This window comes from Camponotus vicinus, unplaced genomic scaffold, assembly GCF_025532165.1.
Source record: "Camponotus vicinus isolate PSW18456_S1 unplaced genomic scaffold, iyCamVici1.0 SCAF_5, whole genome shotgun sequence".
Lineage (NCBI taxonomy): Eukaryota > Metazoa > Arthropoda > Insecta > Hymenoptera > Formicidae > Camponotus > Camponotus vicinus.
The window spans coordinates 9528593-9552411 of NW_028141977.1; the positions used below are offsets into that span (position 1 = coordinate 9528593).

The 23819-nt window shown below is 34.5% G+C and overlaps 1 protein-coding gene across 2 annotated transcripts in view; it reads left to right on the plus strand.

The window, feature by feature from the left end:
• The window catches only part of E23 (ABC transporter G family member E23), a 125029-nt gene that overhangs the window by 65100 nt on the left and 36110 nt on the right, over positions 1-23819 (plus strand). The window contains exon 2 of one of the 2 annotated variants that reach the window (XM_083098959.1): positions 8446-8551. The exons of the other annotated variant lie outside the window; for it this stretch is intronic. The gene's annotated coding sequence lies outside the window, so the exon portion shown is untranslated. The remainder of the gene's footprint in view (positions 1-8445; positions 8552-23819) is intronic. 2 annotated transcript variants of the gene reach the window in all.

Below are 23819 nucleotides of genomic sequence, written 5' to 3' on the forward strand. Positions count from 1 at the left end.
CGTTGCTGGCCCAACTGCCGCCCGAGAATCGATCAGTTTCCGGGATGCGCTTTAACCCTTTATTGCACACATACAGTTTACTGTCGCGTGACGAAAGACGAGAGATATTTTTCTACCGGATATATATTAAAAGTGTGCCGTGTTCCATCGGTTCTATTCGCATGCTACGCGAGATTCGTTTATGTATCGACATACTTTGCAACTCGTCGTATATTATTTCAGTTGTATCCGTCGATTTTCGTTTAGATATGTAACGTGTTGCTTTCCATCAAACGTTTTTTTCTATTGCAAATAAGATTTCAGGACACACACAGAAGGAGGGAGGGAGAGAAGGAGAAGACGAAAAAAAGGAAGACAGTCAATATACGCTTTACCACTTTCTATTTTACAATTTTTTTTATTTTGCATTTTCGACAAATATATTTATGAAAATATTCAATATTATTTAATAACATTAGTAACACACACGTACAGCATACACAGATACATTACATTATTACTAGTTTTAAAACTTATTTTTAAAGTCTGGAGAAAATTGCTATAATGATAGTGATTTAAGAAGTAGCAATTAAGTTGAGAGAGAAGTTTTCTACTTTACAGTTAATATTGAAATTATCAATTTTATTTCAACTATATTATCATAATTAGATTCATAATTAAACTTCAAAATAAAAATTGATTAAGAAAGTACTAGTGAATGTAATAAACTTTTATATATAATATTTTTTCTCCTTTTCTTAATTCTTTTATAAATAAATCAATAATTACAGCTTTAAAATGTTAAATGTTACAAGTCAGAAAATTTAACGCAACTCATTTTCAACATTATATCGATTTCTATTTATTTTCACTATAATATTCGATTTCTCATAAACATAATAAAACGCCATCGAAGCGGAAAACTTGGATGTTTTTCAACAGCACGAATACATATGGAAGAAAGGATGCACGATTTGCGGAAACGAGGATAACAAGAGTCACAAGCGAGTGACCTGGAAATGTTTTCGTAATCGAAGCTCTTGTCCCGATATTATTCGTTGCCTCCAATGATAGGCATCCATTCTTCTCGCTGCCATCAGCACATACGTCTCAATAGAATCGCGCACACGTTAGAATATACGATCCTATCGTTCGAAAACGATGCACGCGATATGGACTGCGAAACCTACTCCGGAAATTTTTTCTCTCATTTTGTCAGATTTATTGACGCCCACTGACATTTAATAGAATGAGGGTCGAGCACGGGTCAACATCTTAATATAAAATTTTAAAATAAAAATACATAATATTCCTTTATGCTATTTTCTGCAAATGGTGGAGAGAAAGCAGAGAGAATACATTTTAGAATGCAAGAAATTTTTAAATAAATAAATATATATATATGTTATAAAATAAATAGTAAAGTTATAGGAAATATATAAATTCATAGAACAACACAAATAGACATTTCCTTTCCCTGTCTTGTTGGGATTAACTGCACGATTTCTTGTCAAATTCTCGAGTTGATCTACCAGATCTCTCTTCAAGATGCTTTCCATCTCTCGATGAACGCAGAGGAAATAAAATCGCTTTGTACTAATGATGTCTCGCGAATTGCTCTTGTATTCGAGAGAGAAATCTTAGCGGCCGCGCTATCTTCATCCATTCGGTCGGTCGGTCGATCGCCAACGTGTCGTCATCTTGTATTATATTTAAGCGATTATTGGCGAGTGATATAACGTGGGACGTGTGTCGTCCGCATGCCAGCTTATCACTTGTAAATGTATTATATGGACCAGTGGCGCAAGAAGTCCAACGGGGTCTCTGAACTCCAGATACGATCTCTCCGTAGCACTATCTATCTATCTGGCTTCCAACGGACGGACATACCTACTCACCGTCTCTCCTCTCTCCTCGTGATCTCGTATATAAATACACGAGATAAAGCGCGCATGTCGGCGATGAATATATTCATGCATAAATTGCATAATAATCCGCATTTGCTCGTAGACCATTTAATTTCAACAATTTTGTCAAGCTTTATCCCATCATTAATTCAAACTCGATTTTAAATCTTCTCTCATTGTTTTATTAATTACATAGGATTATTATTAGCCGGCATCGATAAATCGATTGAAATCTTGATTATCTTCATACAATACGTAATGAATTTTTAAATAAATTTTGTTATCACAATTTTTTACATTTTTTTATGATTTTGAAGTTATTTTTATAAAAAAAAATTTTGGAGCAAGCTATTATTTTTTCTTTACAGCTTTTTAATATTCCTTTTAATAAATTATAAAATAATTTAATAAGAAAGACTTTTATATCTTTTTCAAATTGTGTAATTAATATTATAGCTATTTTCATGTTTTTGCAAATTTTACATTGTTAATCATACTGATGAAGATTAAGGGCAGAATGCAATACAGGTCAGATTCCTTCGTAAAACGGGGATTTGTTCAAATAGGAGCGAGTGCCATCGCGTGACGTTTCGCCTTGTTTGACGTTTTGCCGACACGAGAATCGTGTGTACCGTACGCCGCATCAATTTTTCCGTTTGTTTGCGTTTGCGAATGTGTTGCGTAACGCGCGTTATTTCGTCATGTCGGATCCATCAGATTGAAATACGTCTTAGCGCGATGTCGCATAATTACGTGGAACTGCGTTACTACGAAACGATGATTTGAAATTATTGACCCAGCATTTGACAGTTATTCGTACAATCAATCGCAGGATTACATTAATAATATGAGTAAAATTATTAAGTGGAATATTTTTTTTGTAATTTTTTAAACTATAATCACGATAAATCTTACCATTTTTACTATTACTATTACATTTTATTTATTATAATTATTTTAGAGAAGCTTATTCACGCAGCATGGACGATTTAATAATTCAAGAGCTGTTTATATATTTCTATCAAATCTATGAATAATTTATCTATTATGGCAAATTATTCCAGCGAATAATTTTATCAGCTGATTAATAATTCCTATGTTAATTCGTACGCAATTATAAAATTTTTGCGCGATTTATTAACAAGGGTTTTCTCCATGATATTTTAATTAATGGAACGGTGATTTTTACAAATTAAAATTGAATGTTTCTGAAATATGAATATTCGCGATCTCTATTCGGGAGTAACTCGAAGCACTTATCTCGCGTGTCGATTAGATTGCATACTGCGTAATATGAGTTCCAAACATACGCGGATAATTGATGGTTGAATTTACGCCGCGTTCGCGCGATACGATTGACGATCGATCACGGTAAAATATTTTCATCGCTTTGCCTGTGCCGCTGCCCGTTTCTAGAAAGTTACCCAATGTACATAGCGAGTTTCTCTCGCTCTTTGCCGGGCACTTGTATCAACCTTCGCGAATACGACGCACGCCTGGAGTAGAACAGATAAACGCGCGCGCGCATTATCTATTCCTGTCGAATGTAATTTCTAGTCGTACGACCGCGAGTTCAGTCGCCGCACTGGCGTTTAGATAACGGGCGAGAGAGCTAATCTCGTGATAACGTATTTTTCCAACTGCGCACCGCGCAAAAGAGCGCTTACTCTATTGGTTTTTGCGGTGCGCGCTCCACTTTTTAAGAGGGATTCCCGGGCGATCAATATTTAGTCAATATTTAGTCTCGATATATTCTAAAATTGACAACATTGTTGAATATCTCAAAAGCGATCAAAGTCTAATTTGGTTGATTCATCTCTGATGAAAATTATTAAAGAAATATTGGTTTGTCCGTTTGTCTGTCTGTCTGTGTATAGCATTAATGAGATGGAAATATTTAAACTTTGAGAGACGGAATATATATTTTGATTGACGATAAATATCGATCGTCTTGTCCTTTTTTATGATATAAGAGAACCGTATTAACCATGAATCATAGTGAATTTAGATGATGGGAATTATTTACGGCATCTTAAACGGACTACGGGATTCATTGAGCTGCATTTCTCTTATGATATAGCACGGAATACGACGACTATAAAAGATAGCGACTATCATAAAGTGTTTTGAAATGCCCTGTCATCTCGTTGTAATTTCCTTTTATTTTGTGTCCCGCCGAGAATTAATCTACGCGGATTATTTAGAAATATTGCTTCATCTAAAGAGGCTAATGACTTTCTCTATTTAAACCTGTGAAATACGATTTTTCCATTTTTATTATTCTTCTGCTTCAGCCAACAAATATCGCAAAATGTCTATGAGAAAATTTTTTAAAGAATTCATATTTTATTAAATTTTATATAATTGATATTTTTCTGTTATATAGTTTCTTTTCAAATTATTATTATAAGATGTATACTTTGGAAAAAACTTGAAATATCTGAAATTCTCAGGGATTTTTGTTTTATCTTGAAAAATCAGGGGAATTATCATGGAATTTTATTGAGACTCAGGGAATTTTTTAAAAATTGTTTCTTTTAATAATTTTTTTATATTGCAAGTGTGTGATCTATCAGCAATCTGTTAGGTTACTGAAATCTAATATCAGCATATATTATTTAATACATAATTGTTATTTTAAAAAATATATTTAATAAAAATATGAAATTTTTTACGTTTAAAATATATTAAAATGTTTTATTTATATTAGGGTATAAAGTTCATGCACGATAAATAAACTATTTTTAAAATTTTTGTATTTATACAAAGATACTTTAATTTTACCCGAAATTTTGAACAAAAATACCTGAAAAATCGTGAGATTCTCAGCGAATTTATTTACAAGATTTGAATATACATCCTATATTATTATGAATAATAATCATTATCATTATTATTTTTAAATAATCAGAATCTTATGTTTTTCTACTCAGATATTCCCTTTAATCGATTCTAAAACGGCTGAAAAAACTCGCAAAAGCTTCCTTTCAATTAAGATAAAAAATAAGTATCGCTACGTTCGTTTCATAGACGCATTAAGGAATAGTTTACAAGGAGTTAGAAGATGGATTTTTGCGGGCCGATTTTTAAAGCTCACGCATGTGCTCGCGCGAGTTCGGCTTTAATCTCGAAAAAGTACAGCGCGCAACCGACCCTCGCCTCGGGGCGAGATGCGTGAGCGATGAGCAACGGGTCGCGATTGAAGCCGAGCCTCTGTGCGTTCCTTCGGACGGGCAGGCTCGTTAAGCGTTGCGAGAGAGGGTCGGATGTGCATCGGCCGGTTAAAATGTGGGGCAGTGCTGTGCGGCTAACGTACGTCCTTGGTATTCGTGCGGTGCGGTTAAGGCGTAACTGGCCGTCGTTCCAAATCGCACGCTGCATTCCGAGAGATCGCTACGAAGATTTGCACAACAGCTCGCGGTGTATCCCGCGGATATAATTGCTGGTTTTTTCTTTCCGACAGTTTCCTAAGAAGTCCCCCGACTTTTCGTTCTGGGAAACGCAGCTAATAGATAAAAACAGATAAATATTTCGAGAATATATATATGTGACTATCAATTTATCTTATAAATTTAATTAAAAATATTGCAGCATTTTTATTTATTCTCACAACTAATGTTCACCATGATTCCAGTTATATCAAAGCTTGAAAATTGCATTTGTAGAAATAGAAAGGGATTCGATGGGATTTATTATTTGTTCTAGCAAAAGAAATTTTTCAGAATTAATAATATATATAGATTAGAGATAGAGAAGTGTTGCAAAAAAAATTTATAATTATTGTGAGCTTGGTTAATTAACTGCGATAATTGTGGGAATAAACAAAGATGATACAGCAATATTTTTATAAATTATTTCACATTAATTCTCGAGACATTTATTTATTCTCATCAAACGAACGATCTACATGACAGAAAAAATCTTGAATCATTTACATTTGCCTACTTCGCCATCGAAAGTATCCTTGTCGGACCTAATTTTACTCGTTGCTTTATTAGAACACATGGCGCAAGGAAAGGGGGAGGGCAAAGTGCTGCCGAAGGAGAACGCAAATAAAGCATGGGCGAGAGTTTTACGACAAAACGGTCGATTTGTAGCCGGTCACGCATTGCGGTTTTGCATTGGAGCAATTATCGCCGGTATATTTGTTCCCGCGTAAATCGAGAGCAGCCTCCGGCGCACGAGAGGATTTGTGCTCGTCCTCGCTCACGAGCCTTACATCGACGATCTTACATCCTGATTTAGCCCTGCAGCCGAAAACTCGTTTATCAAGCGCGATCATTAACAAACGATCATACGCGTTATATCGGCGTAATTTGATTCTCATCTCTTGTATGTATTGTAACACGCCAACTTTATCCTTTCGAGGGACGCGGAGGGAAATGGAAGGAGACGAAGAATGTAAAATAGAGGGGTATTCATTTTTGTTTGATGTGGACCCTCAAAATGTTCAGTTTGTTTTGATAGACTTGAATAAAAAAACAGATCGTTGTCCTTGTCATTCGTGCATAGTATTCCGTGTTGACGGTATAGATGGAAACAATATGCAGAATATACATTCTATGCGAATATTAGAGTCAGAAGCGAATGCCGAAGTAATATCAGAAGAATAACCGTCAGAAAGCGTCAAAAGAGAAAGAAAGACAGAGAATAAACGTGAAAATGTAATCGCGATACCAGAATATTTTTTATTTCCCTTTAATGTTATTCGTGGATTCTGTTATGCGTGTAATTTTTTCCCTTTTAGCCTTCAGTCGTCGGGTTTCGACGTTTATTTCGAAAATCTAACTGCATAATTTACTTGCGATTCGGTCATCTATCGTTAATATTTAAATATACGAATATACTTTACATTATCTCTTTTTTTTAACTTTTAAGACTGCATGTTTGCGACAAAAATTATACATATATATAGAAAATTATAAAAAGAAAAAAGCTTATTAATTTCACTTCTTTAATATCTAATCGATTTAAAAGCTATGTTTATAATATATTTAATTAAAATTATTTAATATTAATAATAGAGAATATATTTTTTATATGATCAAGTTTTAACTATTATTCAAGAGATTTGTAAATATAATTTTTACAAAATTTTATGAATTTTTAACGATTCATTCCATATTATCGTACAGTAAATAAAATTAAACATTTTTATGTCATGCACAATTATAATTTCAAGATTCAAGTGTAAAAACACACTACATAAATTGTTTCGTCAATCATCGATAAATTTTTCTATCTTCTAATTATCAGATAAAATTGTTTTAATCGTAATATTTTCGCATATCAAACTTATCGAGATTAATAAAATATTTAATGAAAAATTGATTTCCTATTACGATTATTTTCAACTAGTCCGATTTTTTAATAATAATTCTGTGTCAATGTGGATCTGTAGAATCTCAGTTGACTCGTTAATTGCAAATCAAATCAGTCGCATAATATATTTAAAATTAATTACAATTAATTTAGTTATTACAGTTAATTTAATTTTCATATAATTAACCATACATATGTACTCTTGTACGTTGGAATTGTCAAGAAATTAAAGAACAAGAGCGACAAATTTGATTTCATTTTTTATTCCCGTTTATAGTCAAACTGGCGATAAAAACTTTGATAACAGTATTTATTACTCGATTAAGGGTTAAGACTACACTCGCTCGCGCGCGCGATCATCGAACTTCATATTATTACAGATGACCGGTTTCACGATCGTGCTCGGTTGAATTAATTCACATTGAATTATTAATATCGCTATCAGATCCGTACATGATGTAAAGCTAAATTTACCCACTACATGTTTGATAACTATGTCAGATTAAGATTACCAAGAGCTTTCTTTTTGCATGACTTTTTCAAAAATTAACAACAGTTTATATATATTTATTACTTAATTTTATACCTCGTCGTGGAAGGTCCTTATTTTCCATATAATATCGACGAAAGTGATCAAATTAAATATGCAAAGTTTATAGACAAGTTAACTGTCATAATCATATGTTTCTTCTTAAGATACATAAATACAACAATTTTTATCGGAATATATTAATTGAGTATACGCAATATATAATATATAGTAATGTGAAAACGATAAAAATAAATATTCTCTCTTTTCCCCGTCCCTCCCTCCTACCCACCCCCCCTCTCTCTCTCTCTCTCTCTCTCTCTCTCTCTCTATCAGATACTACTGTAACCTTAATCCGATACGATCGGTGAAAAACGTGCAAATTCGCCTCGGGATTGGAAAACTGACCATTATCATCTCTCCATCCGCGCATTGAAAAGGCTATCACACGTGCGCCACGAACAGGATAATTTGTGTCGAACGCGTGACCGTTTTGTCGTCGATTTATGTACGGAATAGACTCGCGCGGCGCACGCTTGATGTTTATCTAAACCGTCGGTCGATCTCTCTCCGAGAGAAGCCGGTTTATTGCACCCGTAAATAATATATCTCCCGTGTGTGCGCGTATTACTCGGATCATGTAACGTATGCACGCGCCGTGAGACTTGAACGTTATATTAATCCCACAATTGTTTCGTATGATTTCAGGTAAAGACGACAACATTCTAACGTAAGATTCTAACCGAAATTCGAGATTCATCCGACGTCAGCATTTTGATATCCTTTCGAATATCAGCGCGAACGTCGGCTGAAGGTAAGACTGTTTCATTGAACATTCTATTCGGAAACGAAACTCCGGAAGCACGAAAGTTCGATTCAAATTTCTATTTGTCACCAAAATTATATATAATATAATATTAAATAAAATATATAATTATTAAAATTATATAATTATTAAATATATAATTATTTTTAATAAAACCAATAAATTTAATAAAAATTGTATAATTTTTGTGAGTATAATATTCATAATTTTCGGGAAATTAAATTGAAGAAATATTTATGCGACTTTTTTTGATAAATATCTGGATTAATTGCAAATTTACATATATCGAGAAATGCATAATTAATAAGCTTTTGTTACATTTCCTCTCGAACAATTAATATAATAACCGCTAATTTTTATTTAAATCGTAGAAATGAATCTGTAGATGAAAAATAAGTCGATGTTTTGTGTGCGTTACATCTGAAATATTTTGAACATTAATTGTACGATATGTCTTTTTGTATCGGAAATATTTATTATCAACAATAATTACTGCGTCGACTTGTACGTATCTCGTTCTGCTTCGTAAATCAGTGAGATGTCGATCGGATTATAAGAAACTCGATACGTACTGCCGGGCGAGCGTTATGCGCCATAAATCGATCTAACGGAACTCGGAGTGAGACGATAAAACCAGCAGAGTGCGGTTCTCTCCCGATGTATAATGAAAATCCAGACAGTCCTAAATCCCCGAGCCAGTAAAATGCGAATATCGAGAAAATTAAAATGTACGCTGTAGATTATATTATTTTAAATCTCGCACATCTCTCATATTTCATTTAAATAATAATTGCTTTTTCTCGCCGCAATTTTTCTCGCTCTTTGACGGCAAAGAAAATTTTTGTGACGGGACAAAAAAGGATAGAAGTTTGTATTATACAATTTGGCGTCTGCGTAATACAAGAAGAATGGTGGAATTAGATTGCAGATTATAGATTATTAACGTGATCGAGGTTTTTGTCGGTATATTTTTTGCATAATAATTTTATTTGATACTCGGAAAGATAAATCATTTAATTCGAATTTTATTATTTACAAAGGAATTTGTATTAATTGATTTTTATCAAGTTTAACGCGTTACAATACAGTATGATGTAATAAAGGATCGAGAGCTTTAATATTTATTTTCCTATAAAAATTAATATCATTTCACTAAATGCGTATATTGTAAAATTAAGTTAGCTTTTAAATATTAATGCAACTCGTAAAATAATATCCGAGACGATTTTCTCCTGTCAAACTGCAGTTCGATCGTGCGTGAATCTTTCGGCAGTTATTCATCTTTCTTTTTCGCGTAGTCCTAGTAAAAAAAATTAATGAAATGTAGAAAGGAGGTCAATCACACATGATTGTCGTTCGCGCCGGTTAACTTTGCAAAAGATTCTACTTAAACGTTATATGCCTGTCTGTCAGCGTAGATAAGCGCAATGATATATACCTTATCACGTTCAATAAAAGATAATTATTCCTGTGCTGTCGAAAGCTGTATATCAAGTGCGAGGTATTATAATGTCGGTGATCCTTATGGCAACACGTACACACATACAACTTTATGCGAGGTTGATAACACCTGCACCTCTAAAGCTTCGTCGAGTGTAAGATGACAGGGAATCTTCGGTTTCAGCGGTGTCGGTTCTCGGTGTCGATGCGATGCGAGTTCGCTGAACCTAGCGAATGATTTCGCAGATTACGTACCGATGATGGTACAATACACGTGTTCTCTAGGCCGATCGCCGATGAATTCGCTCGTGTGTAGCACCAAGTGTGTCTCCTCGCAAGGATGTCAAGGCCACGACCTAATGAGAGGTCGTTACCACCGACGTGTCTTTCTTTCCCGTTCCCTCTCGTCTCTCCCCCTTTTTTTTCCTGTATCTTTCGCTCGATCCACCGTTAGTGCTATTCGAAGCATCTACGCGACCGTCATTCTTTACGCATTCCAAAACGACAGAGTCATACAGCCCCTTCCGTAAATCCTACGTAAGGATCAACGGTGTCAATTGAAAGTAATCAACTAACTTTGGAATTTCGCAAAGAGATTTCAGTTTTTTTCTAAAGACATCTGAGTCTCTCGCCTTTTTTTAAGAGAATTATACAAGAGAATTTGTTTTCTTATATGTATCTTTCTATATATTACCAGTTATAAACATATAAAATATTATAAAATAAATTAAATATTTAATTAATTAAATAAATTAAATATTATAAAAAAATAAAAATATTACCAGTTATAAAATATAAAAAAAATTCACATTTCTTATAAATAAGAGAAATTAGAAAATAACTTTTAGATGTTTATTGTTAGACAAATATTTCTTGAGTGAATATACATGTATTTTGCAAATTTGTCTCGAATTATCATTTGATTTTGATGCATCACAAAGATAGAAATCGAAGAGACAATTGAAACGAGATATCCATTAGCGCGACGAGAAGGTAAAGATCGGTTTATCTTCGGTAGACACGCGCACAAATAGATATGATTTGTGTTAACGGCTCGTGTACCGTCATAAATATTCAGCGCTTGTCGGAGATTCGGTACTTTGGTGTCATTATTTTTTGTTCGCTTTGTCAGCTGCATCGGGAACAAACTCGTCACGAGCGTCTGATCGGCGTCAATGACCTGTCATGGAATCGCCGACTCGGTAACTCGAGCGGGCTTATAATAAGTCACGTTAGTAGAAGTCACGTGTACGTCGCGATGCGGCGTCTTTTAATCTGCGCGCGATAAGGACGCGCTGTAATTAAAGACCGATAAGTATCCGGTCGCTGTAGACGCGATCTATTATATCGTGAGTCATACGATCTTTATCGGTTGTCGTTCCGTGGCGGGAGGATAAGGAATACCTATTTATGATGGCACCGCTATATATATTCGCGATATGGGTATATTATCGAAGTTTTGTGAGGGAGTAGGGTATAACACATGTGATAAGAGAATCATGCGTGGTTGTTTTGGCGTTGATCGGATTAAAAAATGAATATATCTCCTGTCATACAGCTCGGTATAGCTAGCGTCAGAACATGACTCGCTATCTTGCCAGATTTTCACTGTTGTATCTTGGAATTTTACCAAGAGATTTCAGTTTTTTTCCAAAGATGCCTGAATCTCTTGCCTCTTTTACAGAGAATTATACAAGAGAATTTGTTTCCTTATATATTTTTTTTCTTTTATATACTACCTGTTATAAAAATATATTTCATTTAAGTTTTTTTTTTCTATCCAACATTGTTTTATTCTAGAAGGATAAAAAAAATTTATAAGAAAGAATGTGTTAAAGACACGGAAAATAGTTAAAGCTATTGCTTATAATGTTATATATAATATATATAAACACACACGTGCAATTATTTTAAGTTTTTAAAATTTTTATGAATATATATAGTTATATATATTTTGAGATTTTTCATAAATATATCTTTATAAATTCTAATTATTATGTGATCGATATATTCTCTATAAGTATTATTTATAAATACTCTATATTTTTATCTTTCATGAAAATTTTACATTAATATAATATAAATTGCGTACATTGAATTTTTTTATACCAAATTAATGTCAAAATAATTTTAAAATGAATATCATGCACAGTTAAATATTTAAAATTTTATCTAAAATTGAAAATCTCAAAATTAACAATTCACAGTTAAATAAATTTTTTCAATTGCAATTTTTTTTAAATATATTATAAAATTATAAAATATCACGAAAAGAGAGATTTTACATGAATATTTTATTTGTAAAATTAGTTTTAAATGCACAAAATTAAAGGGAACAAAAGTGATTAACGATATTTAAAAAATTTTTATTACATTTGTATTATTAAAGTTTTACTTTCAGATAATAAGTTTAGAGAATAAGATTCTTTATATGAAGAATGTCCTTCTTTTAGGACAAGTCAAAAATGCCCTTTTATAGCCCTCAAATAGCCCTCTTAGCAAAAATGGTAAATTAGACAAATCGATCAAGACTACCAAATTTTTCCAGTGCAATACGTTTTTAAGTAAAGTAGCTTGTTTCTGGCATCAGCCAAGAGGAGAAACGAGTATGTAGAGTACAAGAGATATGAGAAAGGGGTAGGCACCCTCGTGCATGCATGCAGAATGTTCGAGGGTGCAACAACCTCCTCTTTCTTTGACTAGGGTGAATGAAAGGAGCAAATGGTGAGAAAACACGCAAATTGAGAGAAAGAATTATAGCTAAATCTTTGAATTAATTTGGTATATGTCAATACAAATATAATAACTACAAATAAAATAAAAAAAAATAAAAATAAAAATAAAAATATATATATACATTGCATAATATAAATATATATTCATATTCCTTCTTCATCTATTATATATTCTTATATAATATATATAATTCTGTAATATATTCTTATATTTCTTCATCTGTTATATAGTTCAGAGACAGTTTTTTGAAAATTCAATTATTTAGCTTCATTATTTGATTGGTTGTCTTTCCGCATAAATAAAAAATATTGTAAAAATATCAACATCCGCTTTAATCAATAATAAATAAATCCATAATAATAGCGAGAAAAATTGGAAAATTAAAAATTCATTGTCTCAACTCAGAGATAACTCATAAAAATAAGATATTAGGACGAATATTAAAAAGAAGACTATCTTTATCTCGTAAAAGCAACTGAATTGCGCCCATTATAGGAGCTCCGTTCATAATACAGGTCTTTTAATTGTATCGTTGCCCGAACAAAGTTCAATCGACAGGATGATATTCTATTTTTTCCCATTTTCCTTAATATTTTGTCGCGTCGCGCGATCAAACGAAAACAGCACGTATTTCGTGTCGTGTCGGTTTTTTCGCGGGGCTGATTTATAGCATGACCCTCGGGTCGTGTTTATGGGTGTAACGAGCAACCTATGAGCTAGAAAGATAGGTAGATATACTAGATGCCGACGTATTTTGCTCTCAATGTCAAGCAATAGCGGATGGGCGCAAGAACCCCGTCAGACCCCGCGACGTGATGCGGGGGCTAAAATCCTCACGAACGAGCCTGCGATAGCACAAGCAACACACATAAACAGACAAGAGTGCCATAAAACGCTTTATATTCTCGCTTCGTGAACTCGGGTCGGATTATACGCGAGTTTTCTAAGCGTGCTCGAAAGGGAACAATAAAATCGTCTCTGACAATTGTTTCTACCTCGCGGTCAAGTCAACGTTCGTTTTACTTTCTCCTCTTTATCTAAGAATTAACCCCTTTTTTTGCCCCTTGCTAGCTAACCACGCTAATTTTCACGCCCGGTCTCACTGGACAGATAGATAATTTACTCCTAGAAGTAATTTTTTTTTACTTTCTGCAGCTAGTATTGCGCGAAAATAGAAAACTGTATAGATCTGTCTCACACAAATAAGTAAACAGTGAAACACATGTAGATGATTACTTTGTTAAGAAAATATGAATTTGGCTTTAAATTTTTCTAACTCGAAAATCCTTGAATAAGTAAATAGTATAAATGAATCAAAGAACTCTTTTCTCAAAACATTCATTTTTCATGAAAATTTTAAAAATTTTAATTTGTAATTCTCTCTCTCTCTTTCTCTATAAAATCAACAACTTGAAATCTGAAAAAATTTAATTTTTGAAATCTTGTATAATTATCTGAAAATAGAATCTTGATAATAAATTCTCTCAGTTATCAAGGGAATTCAAAAATCTACGATAATAAAATTCATCGAGACAGTTTCTACTTAAAATATAATAATAGTCGAAAATGACAAATGATTTTTCACACGTTATGTTGATGCAAAATCGAATATACTACGTTTGATCGGGTTTAAATCATCTCGCGATTCGCTTTGCACAAAGATGACGCTTTTAAAGTCACGGCGTAGCCGTAAAGGGTTAACGTACGATCGATTCCGCGATACTTTATCGGTCACATTTTACGCGAGCGAGCAACGAAATGTAGGGAAATCCGAGGTTTTCGTCGGTGAGAGCAATAATTCTGTCGGTCACGAGGTACACACGGATTCATAACGTACAGTTGCAAAATGCGTTGCACTTTGAGCGATCTCCGGACTCGCATAAAGAGGCGCGCACGCAGTGCGAAGTGAAAGTAACATTCTAAACACGTGATGCGGCATCACGCTACACACGCTACGGAAAGAAAAAAAAAAGAAGCTGCCGCATCTGTGTATGCGTGTGTATGCTTATACACACGTGCACACGACGCTGTCCGGCAAGTGGCACGCGTTTCTTCGGTGAACGGAATATCCTTTCTGCCTTTTTTTCTATTGTACATTTGTTTTTTTTCCATCGTCATCGATTTATATAATTTGTCGATATGTTATTTTGACGTCTTCAATAATTTTATTTTTTTTTGTGCGCAATATATACGAATAGTCCTACATTTGAAGTTTGAAATTTCTCAATTGATCGACCTCTCTCCGAGGAATTCTGAAAATAAAATTTTATTTTCCCAAAGAGAACGTTTCATGATGAAACCTCGAGAAAATCTCTCTTTATAAATATATTTTTACCGTATCTTGTATGATAAAAACAATTAAATTCAATATTCTTCAATTTCCTATCCGCAGATATGTGTATCTTTATATCGCAGATATCCGTGTATATATAACCGTTCCAGATGTCTCGATATCAGCAGCCGTATCTATCTAAATATCATACATTTAATGACGTAAATATTTGTCATAAATATTCCTCTGGATTCGCGTATTCGCTTACAATGCATCAATGCACATCTATTTCTCTTCTCTCTAGATATTTTACTAGTTCGAGCATGTCTACATCTCGGACTCTGTGTTTCGTGAACATCCCCAATCGTTAGCGACGTGCAGAGTCGCTCACGATCTCGTAGCGCGTTTAACGGGTGTCGACGTCAAGAAAGGGTGCGAAAAGAAGAGGAGAAAGAAGCGCGGAAGAGGAAGGAGAGGGAGGGATACGCGTCGTCGTCGTGGACGTCGGGGGCGACCTCCGAGAGCGGGGGACGGCGGGGCGGGGGGCAAAAGAGAGAACGAGAAGACGAGTTGGAAAGGGGAGCGGCGTGATACAGAAGCGGTGGAAGGGTGACGAGGGATGACGGTGGGGTCAATACACTCGTAATCTCGCTGAAATGCACTTGGATGCAACCGCGCGCCGAAGTGCGCTGCTATCGCTGCTCTGTGCCAGAAAGGGAGAGAGAGAGAAAGAGAGCTATATCGCGCCAGAAATAGGGTTGCTCGCGAAAATATCGATGATTTTTTTCCCAGAGATATTTCAATTTAGCAGGGTATTATTATTCTTTTGGTCACTGATAATTGTTCTTGATAAGAAATGAAAGATGATGAATTATTTATAAAATAATATAATACTTTCATATAATATTTCTCATATATTTTGGGCACCGCGATATTATAATTATTATATATTATCGATACATAATAAGCATACAGATGAGGATGAAAAGGGCATTTTTGCAGCAACAAATTAGTGAGAATCTATGAAGAAATAATAAATGTGCATATATAAAAAAAACATGGAATATTTATATAAATGTCATGCACGCGAGGAATGTAGGATTCAACGTTTATTATATATATAAAGCTAGCCAATATTTTATATTTTACTTTTATTTTCGACTATTTATTTACACATACAACGAGAGATTACGATTCTAAATTATAACACCGAATATCCGGACGAGAATTAATTTATGCAATATCGTTTCGCGAAGTTAATTGCGTGGAATGCTTCGCGGATGGAATTGGCGGAGAAGAAATCTCTCACAACTCTTTAGCGTGTTTATATTCCTGCTTATAAAAATTTTTGCGAAATATTAAGATTCATTACGATGTCACGCACGCGCTCTTTGCCATCCACGCGAGTGGATTCGCCGTGAAATTAGAAAGTAGCGCGCGAGCGAGCGAGAGGCGACTTGCGGATATCAAAGTTAGTATGCACGTGTACAACCGACTGCAATTACCGTTGATCCGCGATCGGCCCGTACGCACGATCGTATCTTCCCCCGGCGGCTCATAAATCGTCGTATCCTAGATAAGAGCGGGCGCGCGTTTCTCGTTTCTTCTCTCGCGCTACACGAACATCGTAGTCACATGCATTCGACTGACACGCATCCGATGCATCCGACGAGGAGGAGCGAGAGGAGCACATGGGAGAGCCGTTGCCTCGCGCGCCGTCATCGTCGTCATCGTCATCGTCGCGCCTATCTCTGTGCAACCTAGTTTATCGCGATATTTATAACGATCCTTTCAGCGTTTCAGCGCCTGCCACCTTTCGAAGGTCACTTAACCCTGGAACGGAAACGTAGAACTGGCCGCAGCGCGATCGGTGTGTTACTTTTTTTTTTTCGCAGTCATTTTTCATAGAATTCAATTAATGTCTCGGATGTATATGTATATGTTATATCGCGTGAAATAAATATCGCCTGTATCTCTGTCGATACTAGATATTTTTTTTTATTTATGGTAACTAATTTTTTTGTTCGAATATTAATATTCAGGACAAGGATATATATTGAGCAGAAAATATTGATATATACCAGGTATCAAATAAAGGCTTCTAAAATTTCTTTAGATAAATGTTATATAAATTTCATATTAATTTTTTGTATATCTCGAGTGTCGACTATTGATATTTTGATATAAAGCATCAACTAATCATCGCTTGAAATATAAATGATACCGAGTGATATAAGCCGAGAAATGTTTCAAGCTTTGTGGATTTATTAGAGGATGTTTGATTGAATAAAAAAGATCGATATTTAATTAAACTGATGCATTAATTAACGCATATAATTTCTATCATTGTTACTGAGGACAGATGTACGAGGATAATGCAACCGCGAGATTGACGCGCATTCCGCCGCAGCTTTTACCACTTTCCTGCTTTTACCACTTTCCAGCATCGGAGTTGTCGATATACAAAAGTGCAACTGAACCGGAAACCTGTTTCGTCGAGTTCTCGACAGTTTTTTTTGGACTTGACAATTAATCATTAACCTGCGCAATCATGTCGCGAGACTTTATCCGCTTTATTGCCAGTGCATTTTTCTCGTTTCGTCTAAATCCGCTTATTGGATTTTCGATTTAGCGTCGCTCCTTCGTGTAATGATGACACAAGAATATCGGACGACGAATTTGAGTTAATTAACGATGGTATATGATTTGCTCGTAAAATAGCAAGCATATTTTAGCAGTGTCATAGAATACATCGTATACATTGCATATCCAAATATTGCTCATCGGAAATTCAAGGGAAATTGATGTAATCATCGCAAACTGAACGATAGCAAGCAATTCTTTCCAAGTGACAGAATTGGCAAATAAGAATCGAGAGACGGTAATTAAAGCGCAAAAAAGAAAAAACTTATTTCTCTCTTTTTTTTTTAGTAATATATATATTTTCTTTAAAATATTAAATTTCGTTAAAATATATATATACTAAATGTGGACCAATTTTAGTTCATCTTTAGTACAATAATATTGATGATAAGCAATTTTATTATTTATCAGATTTCTTTTGGTTGAAATCGATACAAATTGCTTCAAATGCAAGAAAATTAGTGTAAATATTTTAACAATATTAATATTCTAATTATTGCTTATATTTTTAATATACTAATACAATAGTATACAATACAATACATTGCACAAGTTTTTTAAATTATTGTATCTTTTGAAAATTTTATAGGATCTTCAAGGGATATAATAACTGGATAATTTTATGATAGTAACAAAACATCACAATTTTAATTTAATCTCGCTTAAATAGCTCAGTTATTAAAAATTTATAAATTTAAATATTATTCAAATATTATATTATTCAAATATTATATTAGCAATGCAAGAAAATAATTCGGTGACAATTATAATTTTTTATTTTTTTATATGAATGATTTCTTTATGTTAATTTTTTTATAAAATTAATTATTTATTTTTAATCTCCTTTCAAAACATAAATCAATAAAGGTAACTTTGTTTGTTTGTGAAACAAATTATTTAGACAGTTTTAATCTCCGTTATTTTTTGGCAAGTACACAACAGATAAAACACAATAGATAAAAAACAATATATTCTTGAAAAATATAAACTAACAATGTAAAAATATAACTCAATGTTTTAAAAAAATGAAAATGATTGAATAAAGCTGAATTGAGTGACACAGTTTTGCTTTTATTAAAGTTACAACATTAAATATGCTTCTAATAAAGTGTCTAAAGTTGTGAAAATCTCAGAAGATAAAATTCATCTAAAACTGAGAGACCAAGTTCCAAGTATTCTACTTGTCCCCAAAGTTTTCTTCATCAAAGTACCTTTCGTTTTAATCAATCGTAATTCAAGAACCATCGAGAATCTCGACTTCAGATTTATCGGAAGTTGAGAGCTATCAATCTTTGTCGCTAAGAAACCGTTTCGATTTTTCGATCAAGTCATTCTTCATTCGCTAAGCGCATCTGTAATCGCGTCTGTCCCCTATAAACATCACCTCGATAAACGGTCACAATTGATGAACGCATCGTTATTGCTCTGTAATTTCCGATAATCTAGCATCGCCTAATAACTACCTTTTGTGGGCTCCGGCTCGTACATACACGCGACTTTACCTGTTCACACGTGCGACTGAGTGACCGTGCCTCGCACCGTAAGTCGCGGCGAGTGCATCGAACGAGATATCCAGGCTGACACCCACGCCGAGCGTTTTCTGGGCCGAAAAATCGCTCGCGCGCACCGCGCCGTTCACTTCCGCGTGCCCTGCCGCTCGCACGTTCTCCACTGTGTACATACATGCATGCATGCATGTCGTTCACCGGCTGCAACGCCGACGACGATTACCAATCGGACCGGCCCGGGGTTCCGGGTCGGTTTTTCGCCCTGAAAACGTCGCAATTGTCGAGGCCCGACCTGGCGAGCGAGGCGTGACCGCTTGTCCGCTTCTTTTCGTCATCTCGTCTCTCTCTCTCTCTCTCTCTCTCTCTCTCTCTCTCCCTCTCTCCCCCTTTACTCTTCCTCTTCTCGCGACTCTCTTCTTTCCCTTCGTTTGACTATGTCTCTTCGTGCACACAAATAATCCAGGCGTTTGAGATTCTGCTATTATCTATGCTAGCGTAATTTTGCTAGCCATTTTTATATGTTAAACTGGGTGAACGATAATCTCAGATCTTTAATGTTAAATGCGCGAACGACTTTATTATTTCACTTCTTCGAATAATTTATTGTCGCATGTATTTTAAATTTATCGATTTAATCATCTATCGCTTCTTTCTCATTTTGCTCCTCAGCTTGTATTGATCCCAATGATCTTGTTTTAAAGAATACTCTAATTTCTTAAAATATACATGAAAAATTTCTTAATATATTTTTTTTTTATTACAAACATTTTCGATAAAAAATATTTGACATTTACAAAATTATATTTTACGAGAAATTAGTTACAAACGCAATTTAACGTAACATGTTTTTCTTCTAAAATTTCAATGTTTGAATAAACAATTTTATATAACGATAAGGTTACATATTAACATAAAAATGTTTTATGTATTTTCATAATATTCCATTAATAAAATAAAATATAGAGATAAAGTAATCTTTCCCACACCAAACGTACATTTTATATTACGTATGATGAAATATAGCAATTGATAAAAGAGAGAAAGCACTTATGTAAACTGACATACGCATCAAGTATTCCCTTTTCTTCATTAAATCACGTCATTCGATCAATCGAATATTTGATTAAACGATATTTGGAGAATATTTCTCTAATATAATGTAATTCAAAACGAATGTAATATGATTCAAGACACGACTATTTTTCAGCGAATTATTCACATATTGATTTATACGTTCGATTAAAAAAGCACTTACCGTTATGACGAGAATGAAATAATGAAGTGTGAGACTCGAAATTCTCTAAATTAGTACTCGTATCGCGAGAAAACAAGTGTGATTCAAAATTTAAATCGATATTGACCGAATCCCCAACTTTCATGGCATCTTGCATGAAGAAATCCTGGTATCGAGCCGAACACAACATGAAACGATAACATGGAAATAAACGTGAGCGCATGTAAATTCAAAGGCGTATGCACGCCCCCGTTACGGCTTAATGTAACGTATGAGTTAAGCTCGATCGGACAATGGTCACCCTGTGCGGTAAGCGATCGACGAACGCCTACGAACGTATACTTCTCCGACGCGTGCGAGTCGTTTTCCATTTGACAGATCGCCCTCCATTACTCTCCGACTCCGCACGAAATCGTCTCGTGTTCTATGCTCATGCTTCTCGGTATTGTTACACCGAAATAACGGTCGATTTAACACATTGCGCTTCGTATAAAAATTGCTCGTAATTCTCTTAAACGGAGTCAATTAGAATCTTACTGATTAAAGTAGTGGTAAGATTTCGTCGAAGATTGTTCTTCAGTGAAAATATATAATACTCACACTTTGCTTCTTCGCTGATTATGGCAATATAAGATTTTAATGGAAAATTAATCACTATCACTAACTAATTCTTCTCAGCGACATTTGTAATGTTACTGCTCACCAACGATAATATACTGATACCATTTAAGAGAGAGCTTATGGATAGGAATTTTGACCAAGCACAACTAAATAAATAAAGGTTATTCTTTGTGTATTATTCTTCACCTAAATCGATAAGTATATCATCATAGACAAATTTATCAGTTATTTATAATTATTTATCTATAATGATAATACAGTTATATTTAATCTATAAGCCTATTAAATTAAATTAAATCTATTATATATTTATTTTGAACAGAGTGATATGAGAGATATTGTAAGACGTTGTTTTTTAGGCGAGCCTAGAATTTGATAAAAGATAACTACGTTAAAGATAATTACATTGAGAAAAAAATCTGGTTGCATTAATTAGAATTCTGGTAGATTCAACCAGTATGTCTGTTGGAAAATGGACGAACCAGAATTCTTGTAGGAATTACCAGATGAATCTGATTAATTTCTTCCTGTTAAATTTACCAAATTTTCTGGTTAATAATACTAAACTCACCATCACCAAGTCGTCTAAAATTTTTTCCATCTAATCTCAAAAGTCTGTTTAATATTCTGAATTCCAACACGATTATTGCATAAATTCAATCCAGATTATTGAATAAATTATTTTAAGTTCAGTTTGTTAGAAATTAAACTGATAAACAGTGATGCAAGAAGAGGACGCAGCTCAAACACAATCAGAGAGCTAGCGTCCTCTTTCTGGCACTACTGCTCATAAGAGAAAAAAAAATATACTTTGGATTTAATGTTAATACTAGTTCTTTATATACATTTCATGGCAAATATTGAATACGAGTTAAGAGTAGCTCGCCGCCTAGCGGCAAGCAAAGAAGTTAATGTAACAAGAAATTTTATAGATCCAACCAGAAAATACTAAACCAAATCCTTATAGTAAAATCTATTAAACGTTCTAGTTATAAAAAATCGAGTTTTATCATGATAACTAGAAATTCTTGTTTGATTTAACCAAAATGCCTTCAATCATATACGTCTTGTTGATACAATCAAACGATTTTTTTCAGTGTACGTATAAGAAAGCTACGTTATCAGACAAACATCAATAAAATAAAATACGATAGGAGATAAAACTGAATAAAACAAACAAATTGATTAATATGATACACATCGGTGTTGCTGTAAGATTCTTCTCTTACTGTAGAAATCATTTCGCGATGAGACACTTCCGCCGCGACTCCTTAATTACACTCGTACGTTCTCTATATCTTGGCGCCGTCCGCTCCAAAGGAGCCTTTATTGAACGCGCTACATTATCTGGAAATGTTCGCCCTCGCGTTAAATCACGGTCCATTAATCATTAACCCCTTCCCCCCTCCCTTCCCCCTTTGTCCATTCCGTAGATTCCCGGGAATATTCCGCGACGAAGTACGCGAGAGACGCACATAGTTGGACATAGGCGATTAAGAAGGCGCGGTTTCCTGCCGCCGCTCTTTGTAGGAGATTAATCACGGTCTTAGAAGAGCGACGTGTTTATAACGAGAGAAGAATAGGAAGGGGAGAGGAACAAGGTCCGTATAAAGGACCATTTACATGGATACTCGCCATCATTAGCGTCGTAATAATTAATCGCCACTTTCATAACACGAAAACATTCCGCGAGTCTGGTCTAGCCATCCCGGTCTGACCTAGTAAACGCAGTTCAGAATCAAACGCACGGGGAATATATCTCGCGGGTAAGAGGCATGTTGGCGTACCAACGAAAATCCCACAGCGGATACGTTGCGAAAGAGCACGTGTAAATAAATGTAAATCGTGCATGCGTGTGTGTGTTACGATGCTCGTCGTAAATATCTACGTCGAGTAGAATCGAAACATCAACCCAAATGCGGCCACTTTGATGCAAAATACTTGGTATTACACGGGGAATTACAAATTCACCTCGGATCCGACTATAAAACACACACAGACACACACATATATACATTTCTCATCGACGAAAATTTATCTTTTGAGAGATAATCTTTTTTCCCGGACAGGGTGCGATTGCGTACAAAGCAAAAGATCCGTGCGAAGTGTTACGCGCCTCTCTGTATGCGCGGTCTGCGACTTATTGTTGGAGTGAAACTTCAAGTACACTTTTTACGGCATGCCGCGGTCACGATTAACCACCGCGACGAAGCGGATAAACGCGTGACATCCGCGATTCTATGATTAACTAGGCGCAGTTTCCGGCTCCAGCTAGGCTCATTAACGATTGATTGCATCCTTTGGGAAAGGTAACTCGAGAAACTCTATTCTTATGCATCTCTCTCTCTCTCTCTGTCGCGGGACGATATCTCGCAATACGCATAAGTATGTCGATTGCACCTCGTTCCGGTGTTTTTCCGGTGATAATATGTATATAATTTTCCACGCTGTGTCTTTTATTGAATTTTAGATAAATTTTATCTAAGAAATCTAAGGAGCAATGTCTTGCAATGTCCCTATCATTCTTCAAATTATATATTTGCATTGTCATCAGATAATTATAATAATAACTAATAATTATTAACTAATAACTAATAATTATTATAATAAATAATAATAATTAAATCATTAATCGGACAAATTGTATTGCTTTCTAAATATAGGATATATAAACTATATTTAAAAAAGAAAATGACTTTATTTAATCTTAAGTATCAATGGCTTTATAATCTTAAGTAAGAGTTCAATATGAAATACATACACAAATGATCTATTTTTACTTCAGATTCGAGATTATCATGG